Source organism: Chiloscyllium punctatum, chromosome 1, assembly GCF_047496795.1.
Source record: "Chiloscyllium punctatum isolate Juve2018m chromosome 1, sChiPun1.3, whole genome shotgun sequence".
Taxonomy (NCBI): domain Eukaryota; kingdom Metazoa; phylum Chordata; class Chondrichthyes; order Orectolobiformes; family Hemiscylliidae; genus Chiloscyllium; species Chiloscyllium punctatum.
In genome coordinates, this window is record NC_092739.1 from 46043204 (window position 1) to 46068329 (window position 25126).

Here is a 25126-nt window from a genome sequence, read left to right on the forward strand (position 1 = left end):
TCTATCTATCTTCATGTAACATAAAATTAATATTGCAAAATAAGTAAGAAAGACAAAATTGCCTTGGGATCGGAAACAAAGTGCAATGATTAATTTTTTTTCAGGCTAGAATAAAGTTTGTGGAATTTCCCAGGGGCCAGTGTTAGGACAGTTGCTTTTTATTTTGATACATAAATTAATGATTGAGGTCATTGAATGCATGGGACAATTTCCAAGTTTGGGTATATTATAAAATTTGAAAACAATTGTACGCTGTGAAGACTACATTGTAATATGGAGCTTCATGACAATTGCTAAGAGAAAAAAAAAGATTTGCTTATTCAACAAAGCTCCAACCCCAGAAAGAGGACTAAAATATGATGAGAAAATCCAAACAAAAAGTTGCAACTTCAGATACAAAGGGCATGGGAATAATATCATAGAAGTCAAAACAATGGGTAGGACTAGAGAGGCTGTCAGCGTTGTCTGTCGCTAGGCTAGTGACTGTATTTCCAGCATTTTATTCTTTTTGCTTCACTGACCTATTCACCTGAGAAATTGTGGAGAGTAGGAAGTATGAAAAGTGATAGGAATTTGCAAAGAAGCAATTAGCTAAGAAGGGTGATGAAAAGATGACAAGTAAAATGTAACATTTAATATTCAAAGTATGTATTTTTTTTAAAGTTGCTCCTTTATAGTCAAGTCAATATCTCTAACTCTTATTATAAATCTCCAGCTGAGTATTTCTTAATGTGAGCTTATTGCACCTTCTATAGCTTTGCAGATGGAGCTGTGCATGAGTTTCCTCTGTCTCCCTACTTGCTTCCTTCTGGTGTAGCAAATGGTGTAACACCCAAGAAAAATGGGTTTAAGTAATTTAAGTTTACCAAGATGTGCATGTCGCCCTTGAAAAAACATGCTAAAACTGATGCTGTTTGACAGAACTAAGCAAGTAACTTAATAATTCATTTATGCTCAAATTTCCCATTCCACAACACTTCGAACATATTTGGGTAGAATTATACCCCATCAAGTGTAATTGTGTTAAATGACAAAGAGTTTCCCTCTATTCTAAAGAAAAACACATGGGGCTAGAATTACGAGTTTCACCTTGCCATTGGTGGAAGCAGAATTAGTTGAGAGTTAAAAGTATTGGAAATGTCAACATGCCAATTCCTGAACGTGATCCTGTCACTAATGGGTTTACCAGGCGAGTGGGAGGACAGTTGCCAATCCCACCTCAAACCTTAGTGTGGCCAAGTAAACTGATTATGGATTTTATTAATGGAAAGTATTAAGATACTTGCAGGCCACACAGTCTGTATGTGCTGTTGAAAATGGTGAGCATACCAGATGGAAGGCAATAGGTTCAGTGTGGACCAAGTCATAGCCAAGGAATTAGCTGGAGCTTTGAAATAGTTGAATATTAAAAGGGGGAAATCTCAGTCATTGACAAACAGCTGCCCATGGTGTATTACAAATGTTGGTGACAGTAGGCATGAAGTACTCTGCAGTACCCAACACTATCACTCTCCTGACATGACAGAGGCATAAGAATAAGGAGTGAGTTCTAAGAACAATTCAGCAGTCAGCTTTTTAAAAGAAAGCTGTTTTCGGAATGTGGGCATTGCTCATTAGTTCAGCAATTATTGTCCATTCATAATTGCCCTTGACAAGGTACTGGGGAGTTGTCTTGAACTGCTGCATTCCATGCAGCGTAGATGCACTCAGCGTGCCATTAGAAAGGGAAATCCAGGATTTTGACACAGTGACATTGTTTTGAACTTGGAACCAAGTTCCTTCAATGATGGTGTGTGACTTGATAGAGAACTTGCAGGTAGTGGTATTTCTATGTATTTGCTGTCTTCAAATTTCTAGGTTGTAGAGGTCTTGCTGGAGGTGGAGTGTCCACAGTCATTCAGTGTATAAAGTGAGCTGAAGTGTTGCCTGGCCGAATGCCAATGGAAGGACCCCAAGGTATCTCGTAACTCAGAAGATACTGGAAGCTGAGGAGAATTAAAGTGAATTCGTGAGAGCTGTGGCACACATTGGGTTGGGCCCAGCAAAAAGAAATGACCCCTCAAGCTCTTTCAATGTAGAGCTGAACTCAGTTGGAAGTGACCGTTGAATGGGAAGGGTTCTGATGAGATTTTGGGGATTTAAGAAAAAGTATTTAAAAATTATAGTGTTGGATCAATTCTACTTACTTTGCTTAATTCATGCATGGTAAAGAACTTTTGTATAAACCAAGAAAACATTGGAATAATTCTTTCAGTTAATAATGGGAAATTTGATTTCCCTTTTAAAGGTTACTGGTCTCCATGGAACTCATATCTGAGCATTCAGTACATGATAAATGCATGACCAAACACACTTGCTTCCATAGCCAAGTTGAACAACTATAATGGAATAAATTAAGGAACACATGAGTGACGAGTGTCTTGTAAGAGCATGAGTGACATTTTGGGGGCCGCTTGCAAATGTATAAGATTGGTTGGTGTTGGGAAGGAATAGAGGATGGTTCCTGCTCAAGTTTACAAGCATAGGTAAGGAGTTTCTTTTATTTGAGAGTGGCTTGTCAGGAGGATTGCATGAGTATGTGCTCTACACAAATGGCTGAAATATGGGACAAACTGTTCCCCTCTACAATCAACCTGGGGCAATAGGGGCAACCATTAAAGTTCCCAGTGATTAGCCAATCAGCTGTATCAATAGGTGGACATTCCATTGCGTAACGTCCAACTAGTCTTTGACCACAACAAGAACTTCCTCAATGTATGTACTGTTTTTCCTGGCAACTGTAGTAACTTCTTCATCCTCAGTCACTCCAGACTGCTACAGCTGCTTGGACCCAGTCTCTGGATTCATTTAAGAAAGAATTGGATAGAGCTCTTAAAGATAGTGGAGTCAAGGGTTATGGAGATAAGGCTGGAACAGGATACTGATTGGGAATGATCAGCCATGATCATATTGAATGGCGGTGCAGGCTCGAAGGGCTGAATGGCCTACTCCTGCATCTATTGTCTATTGTCTATTGTCTAATACACCCAAATGGACCCGAGGAAACCTGGGATATTTTGTGAAGAATTGACTACCGACCCCTCAACTGGAGCCCCAGGAGACTTGAGGTGGTTGACCTATAACACTGTGGTGGTTGTGTGAAGATGGGTTGGCTACTTGCCTAACATTGAGTAGGCTACAACTATAACAGAAGCCATCCACGGACCAGAATCACCATTTGTATAGATGACTGGACCTTCTCTAATGCACTTGAAGTTGCTGGAGCAGGTAGGTGGGCGTCATTCTGCAATCAGCTGATGTGTCTCCCAGCCATCACGGAGGTCTGCTACACTCTGAGGCATAAACATCCAGAGAGGTGTGAGGAGGATTCTCTGATGGGGGCAAGAGGAGGAGCAGATGCTGGAAGAAGAGGAGGTAAAGGACGTGGAAGGAAGGTGCAAAACATTGAAGTGCAATGGCTGCACAGGGGGATGATCGGAAATTGAGCAGTGCTCAAAGGTCTCTTCAGGAAGCCATGATTGTGAGAAATCCTCTTTTTCAGTAAAATTTCAACTAAGTTTCACTGACTCTGGATGAACGTGAATCTCATTTTGAGCTGCTTGTATGATCAGCACATTGCCTCCTATAATCCCAGTCTTCACCATGAGTGCTGATCAGACTTCCTCCTGATCAGACTTCCTCCTAGTTATTTCTAATTTCCACTCTCTTTTTTTATGGTTATATGTAGTGACCTGCAGAAGGGATTACCCCTCACCTAACAGAGCTTTCTGTCAGACATTGTGTGTTTGCTTGTTTGACAAAGATAAAACCGAATGATGTAACACAATTCTGTCCTCCTATGGTCATTGACTGCTACTCTAATTCATTGCATAGAATCTCCTCAGTGCAGAAAGAGGCCATTCACCACCAACCCTCTGAAGAGCATCCCACCCAGACCCATCCCATTCCTGTAACTCCACTTTTATCAAGGCTAATGCAACTGGCCTGCACATCCCTCACACTATGGGGCTATTTAGCATGGGCAATCCACCTGACCTGCACATCTTTGAACTACGGGAGGAATCTGGAGCACCCAGAGGAAACCCAAACAAACACTGGGAGAATGTGCAAACTCCACACAGACAGTTATCCAAGGCTGGAATCGAACCCGGATCACTGATGCTGTACGGCAGCAGTGCTAACCACTCAGCCATCACGCCACCATATCTGAATGTAAACATTTCCAAGTGATACCTCTTGATTCCACACTATGACTGTCAGGCATACTGAAGAGTAAATGTCCTGGGTAGACCATTTTCCCATGTTAAGAGCAAAATATGCCTTGAGACTCATCAGCTGGTGTGTCTTTTGGAGGCTGAATATTCAGAGGCCTGTCCTGAGAGTTGAGGGCTGACATTCACTTTGCCAGAATCTTTCAGATTATTGGTTCTTTACTCTTTACTGAGTACACGTTTTCTCAGATTATTTCTGCTGCCATCAGTAAGAGCAATATCTCCTCACCATCCCCCCCCCCCCCCCCACCCCTTGCAGCAACATTCCTCATTCCTCTGCCTTATACCCTCCACCATAACCTCCACATCTACAACTGAAAATTAGGAGTCTGCCCTGGATTCTTGGCCAACTGCAGAATGGCCATCTCCTGAAAAAGCTTCCCGTTTGCACTGTTGTGGTGCCGGCTACCCCTTTGTCTCTAAACCTATGTGTTTGAGCTCAGACACCTGGTTGCTTCTGTACTCCCCTCCTCACACCATCGTGCTTCTTCCATGCTCCCCTTACCACCTCCATGCTCTCAGTCTCCTTGTATTTCAACTGGAGAAAAAGTTGTCTGGCCATTTGTTTCTGTTGATGCAGCTCAAATGGCAACACAGCAAATACTTGGCTGAGTTCCAAAGCTCAATCAGCAGGGGTCTCTTTAAGCAACATTAGCTTTGATATAACAATGGAGTTATATCTTATGGTATAAAGATTATATTTTTAATGTTATTATCATATTTGGATAAGATTAAAAAGTATGAATTAGAATAAAATTTCTGTTATTGGTAGTAAGAGTGGTAATATTTGATTGACTTTCTTATAAGGTTTATAGGGCCAGTAATTTCTAAGTACTTTTCTGCATGGGTGTTTTTTTTTCTTTTTTCTTAAGCATTTCTGGTCTTGCATTTAGTATTATATGCTTAACTCATTCTATATGTATTACTATCAATGTGTGTGGGCATGTATTTAGGGTGGGTCAGTGGGGTGTAGGGTGTAAAGTGTAGAATTGGGTGTAAAAGGTGAAGGTTAGAAGGCTTACCATCTTTAAATACAACTCTGAGGAAGTCCCAGAGAATCAAGGCAGGCCTTCTAACTAGCCCAACACGCCCATGTTGATTGAAGCAGACCAGGTGTGGCAAAGGTCTGTGAGTCCAACTTTATAGATCCCTCGTCTTCATGGAAAGCAAATAGTGCATGTGGGGGGAGACTTGTATGGAGCAGATCTGCTGAGTCAGGCACTTTCCGATTGGAGTTTCCTGCCTTGCTATCAAAAAATCAGCCTATGGATCCATTACTTGAATACACCACTGGGCTGTTCATGGAGTGTGAAATTGATATGAAGTATAGTATATTTGCAGCAGCATTTTTGAGTATTGCTGAAAAAAAGACACATTTTCTTGAAGCTTTTTGTCTTTCACTTACAATGACATTTCACAAGAATAGATTTCGAGCAATACTGAAGGTCTGAAAAGCATTTTTATTAATATCCCAACTTGAGTTAAATTACAGATATATCACAATGAAGAGACTACCATCTTGAAATAACTTAATTCTAGAAGTGAGTCTCTCGAAATGTAATCAATTCAAGAAGATGTTGGTTGTTTAATAGGTTATTTTTATTTTATTAGTGAGCAAATGGAGTATACAAGTTAAATTGATAAATATGCTCACGTAGATTTCACAATACATCTCCTGAAATCGCATTAAATATCCCCTGAGCTCTCAGTAGCTATCTCCACAGATTACACTGCGTGATCTCAAATTTTCCAATTTTCACGTACTTAATTGTTCAATTTTTCTTTAGCCTTTTAACTTTTGAAGAGGCAACCCTTCTATTTTAAACTTCAATTTAATCTGAAAAGTTATTAATTAAGATTAAATTAACTTTTAGCTTTAATTCAGTATTTTCTTTTACTTATGTTTGTCACAGTAGGTGCTGCAGGAATGTTCGTATTAGTGATAGCCCTCATTACCAGAGCCACTTTGTAAAATAAAATAAAGTATGATATTTAAAATAAATGTTGGTGTTATTTTAATCTGACTATAAACAGCAATTATTTAGTTTTATTCCACTTTGAACTTTAGCTGCAAATGTACAATTTATTTTACAAAATGCATAGAAAAAGGGAATTCTGATAGATTCACATATTTGAAGCAGTCATTAATTCTTTTTTGTTTTTCGACTCTGAGATGTATATGCCTTTCAATGTTTCAGACCTCTTATGTTGCTAGCATCAATATCTCTTTGTAACTGTCCTTAAATAACTTAAACACAATCTATTGAGCAGTTCAGTACCTTTTGATGGCTGTAGTGGCTAAATAACATGCTCACTTTTCTTAGTCTAAGGTTTCAGTTCTTCAGTTGTAATAGCATTGATTTTGTGTTAGAAATAATGATGAGATTATGAGCACTCACAGTTATTAAGTAGGAAGTCACACAGCAACCAGCAACCTTCAGAAATAACGCTTATACAGTAACTACAGAAATCAGTACACTGCTGTCCCAGTAAAGTGATGTGCAAATGAAGCAAGAGTGATGTGAGGGGGAAAAAAACATTTCACACAGCATGTAGTTAAAATGTGCCTGGAAGCAAGAGAGGCATATTCAATTGAGGCATTCAAGAGGACATTGGATGATGATTTGGCTAGAAATGGTGTGCAAGGATATAAGGAAAGGCAGTAGATTGGCACTAGCCCATGGAGCTGGGGCAGGCATGATGGGCCAAATAATGTCCTTCTGTACTGCAACAATTGGTGATTCTGTGATAGTTGTCCTCCTTGTCCAAAATAGAACATAGAACATTACAGCGCAGCACAGGCTCTTTGGCCCTTGATGTTGCGCACTCCTGTGAAACCAATCTGAAGCCCATTTAACCTGCACTATTCCATTCTCGTCCATATGCCTATCCAATGACCATTTAAAAACCTGAGCTGAAAAATGTGTTGCTGGAAAAGCGCAGCAGGTCAGGCAGCATCAAGGAGCAGGAGAATCGACGTTTCGGGCATAAGCCCTTCTTCAGGAATGAGGAAGGTGTGCCAAGCAGGCTAAGATAAAAGGTAGGGAGGAGGGACTTGTGGGAGGGGCATTGGAAATGCGATAGTTGGAAGGAGGTTAAGGTGAGGCTGATAGGCTGGAGAGGTCCGGAAGAAGATTTGCAGGTCAAGAAGGCGGTGCTGAGTCTGAGGGTTGGGACTGAGATAAGGTGGGGGGAGGGGAAATGAGGAAGCTGGAGAAATCTGCATTCATCCCTTTGTGGTTGGAGGGTTCCTAGGCAGAAGATGAGGCGCTCTTCCTCCAGGCGTCGTGTTGCCGTGGTCTGGCGATGGAGGAGGCCAAGGACCTGCATGTCCTTGGTGGAGTGGGAGGGAGAGTTAAAGTGTTCAGCCACGGGGCGGTTGGGTTGGTTGGTGCGGGTGTCCCAGAGCTGTTCTCTGAAACGTTCCGCAAGTAGGCGGCCTGTCTCCCCAATGCAGAGGAGACCACATCGGGTGCAGCGGGTGCAGTAAATAATGTATGTGGAGGTGCAGGTGAATTTGTGACGGATATGGAAGGATCCCTTGGGGCCTTGGAGGGAAGTGAGGGGGGAGGTGTGGGTGCAAGTTTTGTATTTCTTGCGGTTGCAGGGAAAAGTGCCAGGAGTGGAGGTTGGGTTGGTGGGGGTGTGGACCTGACGAGGGAATCACGGAAGGAGTGGTCTTTCCAGAACACTGATCAGGGTGGGGAGAGAAATCTATTCTTGGTGGTGGGGTCTGTTTGGAGGTGGCGGAAATGATGAAGGATGATACAATGTATCTGGAGGTTGGTGGGGTGGTAGGTGAGGGCCAATGGGTTTCTGTCCTGGTGGTGATTGGAGGGGCGGGGTTCAAGGGCGGAGGAGTGGGAAGTGGAGGAGATGTGGTGGAGAGCATCGTCAACCACGACTGAGGGGAAATTGCAGTCTTTGTAGAAGGAAGCCATCTGGGTTGTTCGGTATTGGAATTGGTCCTCCTGGGAGCAGATGCAGCGGAGGCAAAGGAATTGGGAATATGGGATGGCATTTTTACGGGGGGCAGGGTGGGAGGAGGTGTAATCTAGGTAGCTGTGGGAATCGGTCGGTTTATAGTAAATGTCCATGTTGAGTCGGTCGCCCGAGATAGAAATGGAGAGGACTAGGAAGGGAAGGGAGGAGTGTAAGACGGTCCAGGTAAATTTGAGGTCGGGGTGGAAGGTGTTAGTAAAGTGGATGAACTGTTCAACCTCCTCGTAGTGCTGATACAGTCATCGATGGAGCGGAGGAAAAGGTGGGGGGTGGTGCCAGTGTAGCTGCGGAAGATTCTCCTGCTCCTTGGATGCTGCCTGACCTGCTGCACTTTTCCAGCAACACATTTTTCAGCTCTGATCTCCAGCATCTGCAGTCCTCACTTTCTCCCATTTAAATACCTGTAAAGTTGGCAAGTCTACAAATCTTGCAGGCAGTGTGTTCCATGCCCCTACTACTTTCTAAGTAAAAAAACTGCCTCTGATGTCTGTCTTCTATCTATCACCCCTCAATTTGAAACTACCTCTCGTGCTCTCCACTAATGTCCTTGGAAGAAGGCTCTCACTGCCCACCCAGTCTAACTCTCTGATTATCTTCTATCTCTGTTAAGTCACCTCTCAAACTTCTTCCCTCTAATAAAAACAGCCTCAAGTTCCTCAACCTTTCCTCATAAGATCTTCCCTCCATACTAGGCAACATCCTAGTAAATCACCCATGAAACCTATCCAAAGCTTACGCATCCTTCCTATAATGCAGTGAGAAGAACTGCAAGCAATACTCTAAGTGCGGCCACACCAGAGTTTTGTACAGCTGCAGCATGACCGCATGGTTCTGAAACTCGATCCCTCTACTAATAAAATCTCGCACACTGTATGCCTTTTTAACAGCCCTATGGACATGGGTGACAACTTTGAGGGATCCACGTACATGGGCATCTAGATCTCGCTGCTCATCTACACTACCAAGAATCTTAACATTCATCCCAGTACGCTGCATTCCTGTTAGTCCTTCCAAAGTGAATCACCTCACGCTTTTCTATATTAAACTCCATTTGCCATCTCTCAGCCCAGCTCTGCAGCTCATCTATGTCCATCTGTAACCAACAACATACTTCAGCACCATCCACAACTGTACTGACCTTCATGTTGTCTGCAAATGTACTAACCCATCCTTCTATGCCCTCATCCAGGTCATTTATAAAAATGACAAACACCGGTGGACCTAAAGTGTGCTGGGAAGGTAAGGAAACTGTTTAAATTCTTAACTTAAAATCCTGCAGCCTTTTTCCTGTCTGGGAGCAGTGGGAGACAGAGAGGAGGTGACGTGGAGACCAGGAGGGTGCCAGGAAGGTAAAGACTTGGTATATATTCGGATCTCTCCACTATGCAGGCACCCTGCCTCAATTCCTGATGAAGGGCTTTTGCCTGAAACGTTGATTTTCCTGCTCCTCGGATGCTGCCTGACCTGCTGTGCTTTTCCAGCACCACTCTAATCTAGACATATATTTGGGCAGTGGCCCCCGCCTCCCCCCCCCCCCCCCCCCCCCCCCCCCCAAACTAGAAGAAATATAATCTGTAAGATAAGGTTTTTACTTTTTCTTTTCTTGCAAATATTTAAGTGTACTGTTTGGTTTTAGTTAGTTGATATAAAGGTAAAGCTTACAATGGCAGGGACCTCAGACCTGTGGCATGTTCCTCTTGCTTGATGTGGGAGCTTGATGTGGCTGACTCTTTTACTTGCAAGAAGTGTGTCCAGCTGCAGTTGTAGTTTGACCACAGGACGGCTCTGGAGCTGCGGATGGACTCGCTGGGGGGCATCCGCGATGCTGAAGAGGTCATGGATAGCACGTTTAGTGAACTGGTCACACCACAGGTTAGAATTGCTGAGGGAGGCTGTGAATGGGAGACCAAAAGACAGAAAAAGAGTAGGAAGGCAGCGCAGGTATACAGTCTTAGATACTGTTGGGGGAGATGGCTCACTGGCAGGGCAGCAGTTGCCAAGATCATGGCACTGGTGGGCACTGCTTTTCAAAAAGGCGGGAAAAAAGACTTGCAGGGCCATAGTCAAAGGGGATTCTATTGTAAGGGGAGTAGATAGGCGTTTCTGTGGCCGAAAATGGGACTCCCGGATGGTATGTTGCCTCCCAGGTGCTCTGGTCAGGGATGTCACCGATCAGCTGCAGAGCATTCTAAAAGGGGAGGGTGAACAGCCAGTTGTCTTGGTGCATATAGACGCCAACGATATAAGTAGAAAATGAGATGAGGTCATGAAAGCAGAATTCAGGGAGCAAGGAGAGAAGTTATAAAGGAGGACCTCAGAGATAGTGATCTCGGGATTACTACCAGTGCCACATGCTAGCCATTGTAGAAGTCAAAAAATAGGCAGGATGAATATGTGGCTTGAGGGATGGCGTCGGAGGGAGGGGTTCAGATTTGTTGGACATTGGGACTAGTTCTGGGGAAGGTGGGACTATTACAAATTGGACGGTCTACATCTGAACCAGACTGGAACTAATGTCCTTGGGGGAGTTTTTGCTACTGCTGTTGGGGAGGTTTTAAACTAATGTGGAGGGAGCCAGAAGAGAAGACAAAAGTCAACTGAGGTAGAAACTGGAGACTGTAAGAATCATGAAGATAGCGTTAATAAGTGGAAGAGAAGGCAGAGAGCAGGTGAACGCAAAAGAATTCGTGGCATGTAGTGCATATACTTACTGCAAGGAGTGTATTGGGTAAGGAAGATGAACTTAGCGCTTGGATTGGTGACTGGGTGTATGATGTTATTGCAATCACAGAGACTTGGTTGAAAGAAGGGCATGATTGGCAACTAAATGTTCCAGGACATAGACGCTTCAGACAGGACAGGGAGGGAAGTAAAAGTGGGGGAGGAGTTGCATTGCTGGTCAGGGATGATATCACGGCTGTGCTAAAGGAGGACACTATGGAGGGCTTGAGTAGTGAGGCATTATGGGTGGAGCTGAGAAATAAGGGCACAGTTACATTGTTGAGGTTGTATTACAGGCTTCCCAATAGTCAGTGTGAGGTAAAATAACAAATAGGTAAACAGATTATGGAAAGATGTAAAGGCAACAGGGTAGTGGGTGATGGGAGATTTTAATTTTCCCAATTTAATGTCAGAGGTCTGGATCGGGCAGAATTTGTAAGAAGCGTCCAGGAGAGTTTTCTAGAACAGTATGTCAATAGTCCGTCAAGGGAAGGGGCCATGCTGGACTTGGTGTTGGGGAATGAGCCAGGCCAGGTAGTAGAAGTTGTCGTGGGGGATTTCTTTGGGAACAGTGACCACAATTCTGTAAGTTTTAGAATACTCATAGACAAAGATGAGAGTGATCCGAAGGAATGAGTATTAAAATGGGCCAAAGCCAATTATATCAAAATTAGGCAGGAGCTGGGAAATGTAGATTGGGCACAGCTATTTGAAGGGAAGTCCACATTTGATATGTGGGAGCCTTTCAAAGATAGTGCAGGATGGGCATGTCCCGTTGAAAGCAAAGGATAGGAAAGGCAAGATTTGTGAACCGTAGATGACAGGAGAAATCGTACCTCTAGCCAAGAGGAAAAGGGAAGCGTGCATCGGTCCATGCAGCTAAGACCAGCACGGGCCCTGGAGGAATCTCGGGAGAGTAGGACCAGTCTTAAACGAGGAATCAAGCGGGCTAAAAGGGGTCATGAAATAGCTTTAGTGAGCATAATAAAAGAGAATTCCAAAGCATCTTATTCTGATATAAGAAGCAAATGGGTAACGAGAGTAAGTATTGGTCCACTAAAGGATAAGGAAGGAAGGCTGTGTGAAGAACCTGAGAGAATGGGCGAGATTCTGAATGATTACTTTGCATCAGTGTTCACTGAAGAGCGGGACATAATGAACGTTGAGATTAAAGATAGAAGTTTGATAACTCTAGATCACCTTGACATAAATAGGGAAGATGTGTTGGGTAAGCTAGAAGTTATTAAGGTAGACAAATCCCAAGGACCAGATTGGATCTATCCCAGGTTGTTTAGGGAGGTGAGAGAGGAAATAGCTGGGGCCCTGACAGATATCTTTGTAGCATCCTTAAACACAGGCGAGGTGCCGGAGGACTGGAAGGTTGCTCATGCTATCCCCCTGTACAAGAAGGGTAGTAGGGACATTCTGGGTAACTACAGACCAGTGAGCCTGACATCAGTGGTGAGAAAGTTGCTGGAGAAGGTACTGAAGGATAAAATCTATTTATATTTAGAAAATGATGGGCTTATAAGTGATAGGCAACATGGGTTTATGCAGGGGCAATTTTGCCTTACCAACTTGAGTTCTTTTGAGGAAGTGACCAAGTTGATAGATGAAGGAAGGGCTGTAGATGTCATATATATGGACTTCAGTAAGATGTTTGATAAGGTTCCCCATGGTAAACTAATAGAGAAAGTGATGTCACATGGTGTGCAGGGTATTCTAGCTAGGTGGATAAAGAACTAGTTGAGCAATAGGAGGCAGAGAGTTGTAGTTGAAGGGAGTTTCTCGAAATGGAGAAAGGTGACTAATGGTGTTACACAGGGGTCAGTGTTGGGGCCACTGTTGTTTGTAATATATGTAAATGATCTGGAAGAGGGCACTGTTACTATGATCAGCAAGTTTGCAGATTATACAAAGATTGGTGGAGTAGCAGAAAGCATAAGGGACTGCCAAAGAATACAGGAGAATATGGATAGCCTGGAGAGTTGCTCGGAATAGTGGCAGATGGAGTTCAATCCAGGCAAATGCGCGGTGATGCATTTTGGGAAGTCTAATTCGAGAGGGAATTATACAGTGAACGGAAGAGCCTTGGGAAAAGTTGATGAGCAGAGATATTTGGGAGTTTAGTTCTATTGTACCCTAAAGGTTTCTGCACAGGTGGATAGAGTGGTCAAGAAGGCATATGGTATGCTTGTCTTCATCAGATGGGGTCTTGAGTATAAGAGCTGGAAGGTCATATTAAAATTGTACAAGACATTGGTTCGGCCGCATTTACAGTTCTGGTCTCCATATTACCAAAAGGATGTGGACACTTTGGAGAGGGTGCAGAGGAGGTTTACTGGGAATGTTGCCTGGTATGGAAGGTGCTAGCTATGAAGAGAGGTTGAGTAGGTTAGGTTTGTTTTCATTAGAAAAAAGGAGATTGAGGGGGGACCTGATTGAGGTCTACAAAATCACGAAGGGTATATACAGGATAGAGAGAAGCTTTTTCCCAAGGTGAAGGATCCAATAACGAGAGGTTACACTTTCAAGGTGAGAAATGAAAAGTTTAAGGGGGATACATGCGGCAAGTACTTTACACAGAGGGTGATGGGTGTCTGAAGCGCTTTGCTAGCAGAGGTAGTAGAGGCAAGCACGGTAAATTTATTTAAGATGTGTCTGGACAGATGCATGAGAAGGTGGGGAGCAGAGGGATACAGATGGTTAGGAATTGGGTGACAGATTTAGAGAGTAGACTTGGATCGGCTTAGGCTTGGAGGGCTGAAGGGCCTGGTCATAGGCTGTAAATTTTCTTTGTTCTTTTTAAAACAGATCCTTGCGATACACCACTTGTAACTGAACTCCAGGATGAACGTTTTCCATCAACCACCACCTTTTAGCTCACCAATTTCTGACCCAATTTGCTAAGTTGCCCTCAATCCCATGCCTCTATTTTGTGCAGTAGCCTACCATGGGGAACCTTATGAAACATCTTACTGAAATCCACATACACCACATCAACCATTTTACTCTCATCCCCCTGTTTGGTCACCTTCCCAAAGAACTCATTAAGGTTTGTGAGGCACAACCTACCCTTCAAGAAACCGTGTTGATTCTCCCTAATCAACTTATTCCTTTCTAGATGATTATAACTCCTATCTCTAACGTTTTCCAACACTTTACCCACAACCGAAGTAAGGCTCATTCGCCTATAATTACCAGAGTTGTCTCTACTCCCCTTCCTGAACAAGGGAACAACATTTGCTATCCTCTTGTCTTCTGGTACTATTCCTGTGGACAATGATGACATGAAGATCAAAGCCAAAGGCTCAGCAATCTCCTCTCTGGCTTCCCAGAAAATCCTAGGATAAATTCCATCTGGCCCAGGGGATTTATCTAGTTTCATACTTTCCAAAATTTCTAACACCACCTCCTTATGAACCTCAATCCTATCTAGTCTAGTAGCCTGTTTCTTAGTATTCTTTTTGACCACATTGTCTTTTCCAGTGCAAATACTGACAAAAAATATTCACTTAGTGCTTCCCTATCTCCCCTGACTCCACGCAGAACTTCCCACTACTATCCTTGACTGGCCCTAATCCTACTGTAGTCATTCTTTTATCCCTTATATACCAGTAGAAAGCTTTAGGGCTTTCCCATATCCTATCGTCCATCAACTTCTCATGTTCCCTCCTCGGTCATCCTAGCTCTCTTAAGTCTTTCCAGGTTACCTTGTAACACTCAATTGCCCTAACTGAGCTTTCACATCTCATCCTAACATAAGCTTTCTTCCTCCTCTTAACTTCCTTAGTAAATCACTGCTGCTGTGCTCAACAACATTCTCCCTGTTTGACATACTTATCAAGGACACATAATAGCTATTTCTTCAATAAATTCCACATTTCTATTGTGCCCATTCTCTGTAGTTTCCTTCCCCATCCTAAATCTTGTCTAATCTCATTATCATTGCCTTTCCCCAGCTGTAGGTCTTGCCCTCCGGTGTATACCTATCCCTTTCCATTGTGTAAATAAACATAACTGAATTGTGGTCATTATCACCAAAGTGCTCACCTACCTCCAAATCTAACACCTGGCTGGTTTATTACCCAGTACTAAATCCAATGTGGCCTTGTCCCTTGTTAACCTGTCTACATACTGTTGTTGAGAGTGTGCTGCTAGAAAAGCACAGCAGGTCAGGCAGCATCTGAGGAGCAGGAAAATTGATGTTTCGGGCTGGAGCCCTTCATCAGTTCTTCATCCGGCCTGAAATGTCGATTTTCCTGCTCCTCAGATGCTGCTTGATCTGCTGCGCTTTTCTAGCAACACACTCTCAACTCTGATCTCCCACATCTGCAGACCTCACTGTCTACGTACTGTCAGGAAACAATGAGGTTTTGTACTTGCTATGTCTGTTGGACCACAGGAATAAAACTTATGTATATTAGCTAATTATGTCCAGATCCTTTAAAATTTACCAGTGTCGTATTTTTCCAACAATCACCAGAAGTCCGTCAGAGTTCATTACTGACATTAGCAAAGATCTCACTTTTCCTAGGTATATTTATGAGTTCAATCAAGCCTGCCCTGACTTCTATGTGGAGCCTAATGTAGGAAGTGGAGTTCATGATGTCATCGGAGAAGGTATTGATAAAATTTGAGGGAAGTTATGATGCAGTATTCTCTCTTTCCCCCGTTCACTGTTAAGGTGATGTCAATGCCCAGCCTATCTATGGTACAGTTAAATTGGATCTTAGGTGAAAACTACACAAGGCATGTTTGTTTGAATACACAGGATAGGGGTATGCAATTATTTGTATGGATTTGCTGTATTTATCCAAAGTAGTACCTACAAGTTTTCCCCTTTTTTAAACAGTGTACAGTAGGGTGCCATCATATTCTTACCACAGGCCCTCTTGCATGCTTGCCAATATTTTCAGTCACAAGATTTTTAGTCCATTTTTGATCAGTGTTATGATAAGGATCCCTATTACCATGTCTAAGACCTTTCCTGTGGTTCACTTGCAGTCATCATAGAATCAGTCCTTGGTTAGTTTCTGTAATTGGTAATCTAAAAGATGGAGGTTCCAAGTGCTCTATCTACTTGTTACTGATCCAAGATGAGATCTGTCCCTTGGCTCGTCTGTTCTAGGTTCTGCCTCAACTGTCCTATCATCCACTGCCCACAGATACAACACAGGATACGATTCTGCTGTCATCATCATCTATTTTTTTCCTTGGATGATTTCATTTATTGCATGGTGAGCCTTCTAACACTATTACAAAGTGTTGGCTAGTCTGATCTCCTTTAATTCCCCTTCGGCATCTTATCGATTATCTTGACTCACTTTATCCAAGACATGTTTAACTTGTTGGGTTAAAATCCTGAGTTTATTCTCCAAATGTGCCAAATCATTGCCAAATGCCACAATCATTGTGGGTATGCCTACTCTCTAAACTGTTGCTAAATTATTAATTTTATATGTCTTACTTCACCCCACTGGTCTGGATCTAGCCTTGCACACATCAATTCCTGTTTTATATCCCAGCAATTTTTTTTTTATATTTCAAAAATATGCTTAATTCAGAAAAAACATCTTTGTGTGTGTGTGAGTGTGTGCGTATATATACATAGTTAGAAATGCAGTTTGTTTATGTACACTAACATGTCAAGGAAACACAAACAATTGACTTTTACTCTGTCCAAGCAAATGAAAGACTTTGCTTACATTTCCCAGTAATGTGTTAAATGTTAAAATCTAAGTCCAGTTTCTGAAATTGAGGACAACTGTCTGGCCTCTGAATTGTCTAACACCACAGATACCAGTTCTTGGAGGATGTTGTTGTATAGGATTTTGCCTGAGTATTTTTAAAATTGTTTCATTGAAACTTGGTTAAAGAAATTGCAGTTCTCCATTTTTGATGACCTGGCCTCCCTCAAATACCATTTCATCATGAATTACCTTAATGATTTCTTAAGTCCTTGTGGTTTACCATCCTTGCCTGGGACTGTTCCCTTGAATTATTGGCATTTGCATTCCAGCACGCACTTACAAGCAGAACTCCAGCTGATAACAAACTCGTGAATTTTTCTTGACCTCAGTCTTCAGTCACACAAGGAAATTGCTGCTTGTACAGAAGATGAATGCACATGATATCAGGAGTGAGCTGGCAAGATAGATACAGAACTGGCTTAGTCATAGGAGACAGGGGGTAGTGGTAGAAGGATGCTTGGAGGGTTGTGACGAGTGGCTTTCCACACGGATTAGTGCTGGGTCCTCTGTTGTTTGTGGTCGACATAAATGATTTGGAGGAAAATGTGGCCAGTCTAATTAGTAAGTCTGTGGACGGTACAAAGATTGGTGGCATTATGGTTAGTGAGGAGGATTGTCAGAGGATACAGCAGGATATGGATCAGTTGGAGGAATGGGCAGAAAATGGCAGATGGAGTTTAATCTAGACAAATGTGAGGTGATGCATTTGGAAGGTCAAGTACAGGTGGAAATTGTGCAGTGAATGGCAGAACCTTTAGGAGTATTGATGTGCAGAGAAATCTGAATGTACAGGTTCACATATCATTGAATGTGGCAGCACAGGTAGATAAGGTCGTGAAAACGGCCTATGACATGCTTACTTTTATTGGAAGGAGCATTGAGTAGAAGGATAGACAAATTACGCTGCAGTTTTATAGAACTTCAGTTAAGCCACACTTGGAAAATTGTATAAAGTTCTGATCACCACATTACCAGTAGATGTGGATGCTTTGGAGAGGGTACAGAAAAGGTTTGCCAGGATGTTGCCTGGTATGAAGGATTCTAGCTGTAAAGAAAGGGTGAATAGACTGGTTTTGTTTTCATTGGAACAGGACATTGAGTGGCAACCTGATAGAGGTTTATAAGATTGTGAATGGCATGGATAGAGTGGAACATATAAGATTTTTTTCCCCAGAGTGGAGGGGCCTACCACCAGGGGATATAGGTTAATTTAAAAGAGGGGTGGATTTAAAAGAGATGTGCAAGGCATGTTCCTCCCACAAAGAGTGGTGAGTGCCTGGAACACGTTGCCAGAGGAGGTGGTGGAAGCAGACACAGTAGCAGCATTCAAGAAGCATCTGGACAAATATATGCATAGGAAGGAAATAGAGGGATATGGATCCTGTCAGTAAAGGTAGTATTAGTAGAGAAGGGCAAAATGTATTGGTGCAGGCTTGGAGGGCTAGAGGGCCTGTTTCTGTGCTGTGTTGAGCTTTGTTTTCTTTTGTGGACTTTCAAGCCCCAGTCTCTGCTGAAATGATCTGTTAGTTGTGTACTGACTTCTTTTGTGCCCTTCACAATCCTTCTGGAGCCTTCTGAAACAGTCCAGAACTTCCCTGAGTTCCAATTACCCCTGAGTCAGTGCAATTCAGTTGCCTTTCGCATTACAACTAATAGCAGTTCTGCCGAACATGGAAGGTGCTTGTTTCTCTCACTTTGTCTTTCGGTCTCTCTGCTTGTCACCTGCAAACTCTACTCCAGTGACTCCTAAACTGTCCTGAATGACATATTGAAACTGTATTGAGCAATTCCTAGCACATACTCACCACTACTTTGTCTCCTATGACTAAGCCAGTTCTGTATTTACCCCGATAGCATATAAATTCATCTTTTGTACAGCAGTTATTTCCTTGTGTGACCGAGCAAGATTGAGGTCAAGAAAAATTCAGGGGTTTGTTAAAAGCTGGAGTTCTGCTTATACGTAAGTGTTGCAATGTAACTTCCAATAATTCAAGGGAACATAGTCCCTTGTTTCTTAAACTTAATCAAATAGATCAGAAGAAGCTCTTTCTGATACTAATACAGTCTACTTAACTAAGACTGCCAGCAATTCTTCCTTATCTCCTTCTTTATCTTTCCCAAAACACCATGTACCTGAGAGTATTCAGTGTCTGGTCTGTCCTTTCCTGAGACAAGTCTCCACTATCACCATGACACCATATTCCCAAATGGCTGTCTCTGCCATTGCCAACCATATTCACCACCCTTTGTATGTTCACATACATGAAGAGTAATTTTAGTTTAAATATTATTGCATTCCCTCTTATTCTGGCTCAACTTAATACATTAATATGTCTTATTCTGCTATGATATTTCTCTTCAAATCCTGCATGTTTCTTTCTGTTGTAACATCCTCCTGTCTATTCCCTAAAACTGACCCAATTACAGTACAACCTTGATTATCCGAACATCAATTATCCAAAATTTGGATAATTGTGAACAAGATCTCAAGAATCCGTAAAAACGCTATCTGTTATCAAAACAATCAGTTTTCTGAACTCTGTTATCCGAACAAAATACTCCCCGCCCGTCTTGTTCAGATAATGGAGTTCGTTCTGTAGATTTTTCCTTGAGTTTGTCCTTATCCTTGAGTGAGGCGGTCTTACTCTTTCCAGTGCTATTGCATCCCATGTTCACACTTAAATATAAATGCCACTGAAAACTGCTCTCTGGTGTATTACCCCGGCTCCATTATAGACCTCTTTCTCAACTGTCTGACATCTCTGCTAAACTCTGTTGAAGTCAACTTCACATCATCTGTTATATTATCCCATTTTCATATTCATATCCAACCATACTACATGGACTATGTGCCAGTCATGCATTCATCTGCTAGATTTGTGTATTTCTATACTCACTAATACACGACACCTGGAGTAATCCAGAAATTACAGGTTTTGGGACCTATTGTGAGACTGTGTTTTAGTACAATCTCCTTAACCATTTATTCAGTCTGAATAATTACTGTTCTGAAGCAGAATCTGAGCCAGAAGGTGTCAGGCGGAATATTTAATACAAAGTCATGCAAGGAAAAATAATGGTGAAAAAGGTTAGTTTAAAAATGCAACATAATGGGGATAATGTTGCAGCTAAAATTTGTGTGTGTTTTAAAATATCTAAGAATAATTAATATCTGGGAGTTTTAAGGATGATAACATGTGGACCACTGATTTTCAAATTCTATCTTCTGATTTTGATACCTGGGGATTTTCATGGACCTAAATGATCTTTTAAAAAGAAGAGGGGAGAAAACACTGACCTAAAACAGCCAAAGGAATTCCCCAACCACACGGGATAGCCAATCTTCGTGAAACTAGCAAGGAATAAACAAAAGCTCCGGTCTGAAATTTAATCTTTTATCAAAGGACAGTGAAACTAGCTGACCCAGTCAGGCATAAACAGCCCCCCACTTCCCTTTTAAAATTTATACTTGTATGAACACTCACACATTGAGGAATAAAATTATCACCTGCAATTATTTTGGAGATAATGAATGAGATATGGAAACACACAAACTACCTTGTCTTTTACGCCATTGCTTTCAGTAGAGCAGTGAAGGTGAAATTTTGATTGCAGAGCTCGACCCAGCTGATAAATGTGCGCTCAGTCTCTCAAGAAGGAAGAGTGTCGGTGACAATACAGATAAAGAAGAAACATCAGGACACCAAGAAGTTAAAAGATGGTCTGAAAAATTTACATACTGCAAGTGATTCAAGCTGATTCAGGATGTCAACCAGTCAGGTCTTATGATTAAAGCTTAGATCAAAAGGACACTCAACAGTCATTAAACAATATGTTCCTTTCATCTTGCTTTTGTATCAGACAGAATTCCATTATAACTCTACCTGTGTGTCTGCGTGTTTGACATTATGCTGTTATTATTTTACTTGGAGTTAGCAGATAACAAATCTGCTTTTTCTTGTTCATGAAAACCTTCAATTGGCTTCTAACTATTTCTGTTGAAAACAGTTTACAGCATTTTAATTGGAAAAAGGTTTGGGCATGCACTGAAAGAAATTAAAGGTTATTTGCAGCAAACTGAGAGGAAAACAAATTTGTTCCCCCTCACTTGATAGTAACAAAATTCTGGGCTTGGATTCTGGATAGTTTCCACAATCCAACAAAAGAAATGAAACGGGGAACATAAATTGTTCTTGCAAAAAAAAACACTTTCTTGGGTCTGTAATACAATAACGTGCTGAGATATGGGCCATCAATGCTCTCACAGAACTAGTGAAAAGTTAAAGGCATTGTTCTTGGAAGAATTAAATGGAATAGAGCGATGCTTAGAGGTGAGTTCCACCTGTAAGCCAAAAGAACAAATATTCCAAAATTGGGGAGGAGTGGGTGGCGGGGTGGGATTGGGGTAGGGGGAGATGGTGCTGCAATATCTTAAGATCAAAATTATTGATGATGAAACAGATAAATTAAAATCACAGAAGAAATTAGAATCTGATTTCCAAAATTTTTACCATTTTTAAAAAAAAGGTAAACGAGGGTTCCAGGAAGGGAAAAAGAGACAGAAAGAAGGGAACAGTAGAGGAAATTGGAAGTTGCATGTCAGCCAAGAGAACAGGAGGAAGGACAATATTGGGGGGAAAAAAGTAGCTTAAATTAAAACCGCTCAAGTTGAGATGGGGAGAATCCCGCAATGCAGATTGAAGGCCTCTCTGCTGGAGGACTTGGGTCTGAGGTATTCTTGTTGATGCTTTTAATTCCCAAAGCTTGGTGAAGGGGAGATGAATGCATACTTCTCTGTTGCAAATGGTCAGAACAGCAGTTAGCTTGGCCAGACCAACAATGGACCCTGCCGTCACAGAATTGGCTGACAGGGAAAGTTCACAAAGTTTGGTCTATCTTGCCTGAAGAGAATGCAACCACCAATGCAGCAATAAAAGGTGCTATTTAATTTGCATACTCATTGGTGTCAGAGACATATTGGCAGTGTGCTCAGTAAACAACCTGACCAGACAGATGTGAAATTTAAAAGCCTTCAGCAGCTCACATTTGACAGACAAGTATAAAAATTGAAGCCAGCCATGAAAGTATTTGTGAGGTACTTCTCTTGAGGCTTTCAAAGATGTCCAATGCTTTCCAATCCAGATTCAAGTTGTGGAGGGCAGGGTCGTGCTGGCCATTGAGGCTGGTGATTATGAGGTAAGACACAAACCCGTAAAATGTGTTAGATTGGCCAGAGAGAGGTTAATCCCTTGGAAGCAAGCTGGAGAGAAAAGGAACTCTGGACAGAGACAACAGAACTGTTACAAGCCACTTAAAACAAAGGATCCAAATGAGAGACAAATGGGAAAAATCCTGGAGTGTTTCTACTGCAAGAAACCAGGGCAGGTAACACAGACATTATCAGCTCAGACATTCCACAGAAACTGAGATTGCGAGACTAGAATCTGTAGCAATAAAGACAGTAAGTGTCTGCTCAGGTATGACAATTGACTAGGATGGCTTTCAGGACCTTGTGTTCAAAGGAGCAGAGAGCACAACCTGTTTTAAACAGGTTGAGAGAGAAATTAGCATTCTCTGAGAAACTGGGCACCAACGAATCTTGATAGTGGGAAAAGTGAAAATCGTTCCACCTGAAAGCAAATTAAATTCTACTGTGCTGATAAAAAGCCTCCTGGGCAAGCATATAACCGTTGGTTAAAATATATGAATCTGTTATGGACCTTGTAGCAACAGCCGCAAGCTTGCCCATAGCCAGGGGAGATATTTTATTGGGGTTGTCCTTGCCAGAAGTAAATATATATCCCTCTAGACGAAAAGCAGAATGCTGAAAAAGGCTTTTACTCTCAGTAACATATTGACTTTGCTTAATTGGATGGATCTCCTGGAATTAGTTGCTTAATTAGTCACTTCCAGATCTCAGAGGCTGATGGGACTCTCAGATGTCAAGGATGAAGCTCATATTTGTTCCCAGTGAGACAATGTATCCAAAGCTGACGAGATGCCAGACAGTTGAACAGCAAGAAGTTATGAAAAGGTGTATAAAATATTGGATTAAGCCTTAACTTGATAATGCACATATATCTGAACATTGCTCTCTAGGCAGAATGGAAAGGCATTAGGGAGGAAGGTTTTCCAAGAAGAAACAGTGTGTGTTGATGAAATAATTAAGAATCATTTAAGATAATTGCTGAACAAAACTGTTTTCTTCAGTAACAAGTGGTTATGATCTGCAACTTACTGCCTCAGGTTGTGTTCATTTGTAATTTTCACAAGGCGCTGAAATAAATACTGAAGAGGAGTATTTCCATGGCTACAAAGAAAGGATCACAGAGTTGCTCTTGAAGAGAGTCAGCGCTGAATGGCAGGTTAAATTTCACCCTTCCGTTTAGTAAATATTCTTTATGTCCATGATACCCAGTTGCTTGCTCTGTTCATAAACGTCCCAAATTTCCCGAAGAGTGTGTTGCACTGAAATGATTTCTGATCAATGTAATCACAGCAAGTTCAGATCCATGCATAACATTTAGTCTCCATTTGTGCTAGGAACAGTTTCTAGTCCTGAGCAACATTGTGCCAGTTTTGTCACTGCCAATATGACTGTATTTAAAAGTTTGTGATCTGGGTTTCCTCCTGCCTGACACTCAATTAAATCTAGTCCTAAGTCTTAGGGATCTCTCATCATCCATCAAACAGTTTGAGCTACCAGCCATGATGAAGAGCTCTCATAGACAGCAAACCATGAGATCAAATGGACTGATTATTCTTCATAACTTTACCATTGAACACATCCATGGCTGACATTTTCCATGACCTTTCCAGAAATCTAGATGAAATCACAGGCTGTGTAGGCATATAGGGAATCTGAAATTAGAATTAAATTAGCTTTATTGTTAAATGTACTCAAATGAGTACAGTGAGATGTTTACAAGTCGCCAGTTATGGTACAAGCTAACCAGGTACAGATTCTTCAATACAAGAGCGTTTGGAGAAAAAAGTAGAAAAATAAGAAGTCCAGCATTACAGATTGGATGAATAAATTAGAAAGTAGAGAAATAAAGCCACAGTCATTCCAACCCACTCCACGCTGGCACCTTGCCTCCAGTATACGCTGGGCCTTGACCCCAGACCACACTGGGCTTCACCTCATGTTGGAAGACCTCTCTTGAATGACCTTGAGGCTGTAAATCCATGCTGAAGCCGCACCGGGCTGGGAGCTCGCCACGTCGGGCTGGGAGCTCGCCACGTCGGGCTGGGAGATCGCCACTTCGGGCTGGGAGATTGCCATGCCGGGCTGAGAAGGCATCTCGCTTGGTCCAGGTTGAAGCCGGAAGTTCAAGATGTCACCTTATAGAAAGGAGACAGAGAAAAAGAACACAGAATAGGAAAAAAAGAAGAAAAAGAAACACATGGAGTGGTAAGCTTTGGCTGAAGCATCCTACTCCACCACCATCTTGAAATAGGGTCCTGAATCTAAACAAAGGGAGCTATGAGGTTATGAGGCATAAATTAGCAAGGATGGATGAGGGGACATTACTGAAGGTGCTGACAGTAATGCTCCCCATTTAAAGAACATGTGAATGAATTCCAAAAATTATTCATTCCTGTCTGACACAAATATAAATGAGGATAGATTACTAAACCAGGGCTTAAAAAAAAGTTAGGGATCCAGAGGGGCAAGATATAAAATTGCCAGAAAGTGTAAGAACTCCAAGGATTGGGAAAATTTTAGAATTCAGCAGAAGAGGACGCAAAGTTTGATCAAAAGGGAGGAAATAAAGGATCGGCAAAGGAAAATAAAAAGTGGCTATAAAACCCTCTTAAAAATATGAGAAGAGTAAAAGATTATTGAAGGCAAGAGCTTGTCCCTTACAATCAATAGCCTGAGAAATTATAATGAAGAATGAAAAAATGGTAGAAAATAATTAACCATATAGTTTGGTTCTGTCTTCACAAAGCAGGACACAAATAGTCTCTCAGAAATGTCAGGAAACAATGGATCTAGTGAGAGGACAGAATAGAAGGAAATCAGTATTAATTTAAAAAAAACGATGCTGGAAAAATTAATGGGGTCAAAAGTTGATAACTTCCCAGATTTCTGTGATTATCTACATTACAGAGTATGAAAGGAAGTGGCCCTGGAAATACTGGTTATTTTCCAAAATGTTTGAGGCACTGGAGCAGTTCCTACAGTTTGGAGGATGGCACTATATTAAAAGGGAGGGAGAGGGAAAAAAAGAGAAAATCTTAGCTCCCTTAGTCATACTGATTTGCAGTACTAAATAACTTTGTACCCTGATTTCTCCTATGTAATGAATTGGATTGCCTGTTCCAGTGTTAAATCTACCTCAAATTAAAGGAACTCTGTCAATTTATCATCTT

At 41.8% G+C, this 25126-nt stretch overlaps 1 long non-coding RNA gene across 3 annotated transcripts in view; it reads left to right on the top strand.

Annotated features, from left to right (window-relative positions):
* LOC140460620 (uncharacterized) overlaps positions 1–25126 on the top strand; it is a 117720-nt gene that overhangs the window by 35581 nt on the left and 57013 nt on the right. For 2 of the 3 annotated variants that reach the window (XR_011954258.1, XR_011954274.1), the window contains exon 3: positions 9463–9512. This is a non-coding gene — a long non-coding RNA (uncharacterized lncRNA). Of the gene's footprint in view, positions 1–9462; positions 9513–20362; positions 20561–25126 lie in introns of those variants that run through there. The other variant, XR_011954303.1, reaches the window with a different exon arrangement.